This window comes from Orycteropus afer, unplaced genomic scaffold (genome assembly GCF_000298275.1).
Source record: "Orycteropus afer afer isolate SDZICR_OR568_19922 unplaced genomic scaffold, OryAfe1.0 scaffold00172, whole genome shotgun sequence".
NCBI lineage: Eukaryota > Metazoa > Chordata > Mammalia > Tubulidentata > Orycteropodidae > Orycteropus > Orycteropus afer.
Genome location: NW_006921759.1, coordinates 2,719,180 through 2,719,500, shown reverse-complemented (window position 1 = coordinate 2,719,500; position 321 = coordinate 2,719,180).

Below are 321 nucleotides of genomic sequence, written 5' to 3'. Positions count from 1 at the left end.
GGGGAGCTGTGGAAAGAGAGCGGAGAAAGCGACGTGGGAGGGAGTACTCCGAGGAAGCCGGAGAAGAAAGACCTGCATAGCTACAGCCAATCAGACTTGTCTGTGGGGCTCTTAAAGAGAAAGGCGCCCCTTGGCCTCTGCTCTTCGGTCCCCCTGGGGCCGAAGGAGGGATTCCGCCTGGCAGGCAATTGGTAGCCTCCAGCAGGGGTGGGATGAGGGCTGGGGATTGAAAGTGGCTCCTTGGCCAGAAAGCCTCCTAAGCAGCTCACAGCACTTCTGTTTGTTTTTTCCTAGCCTCCTAAAATACCCACTTCCAGACTA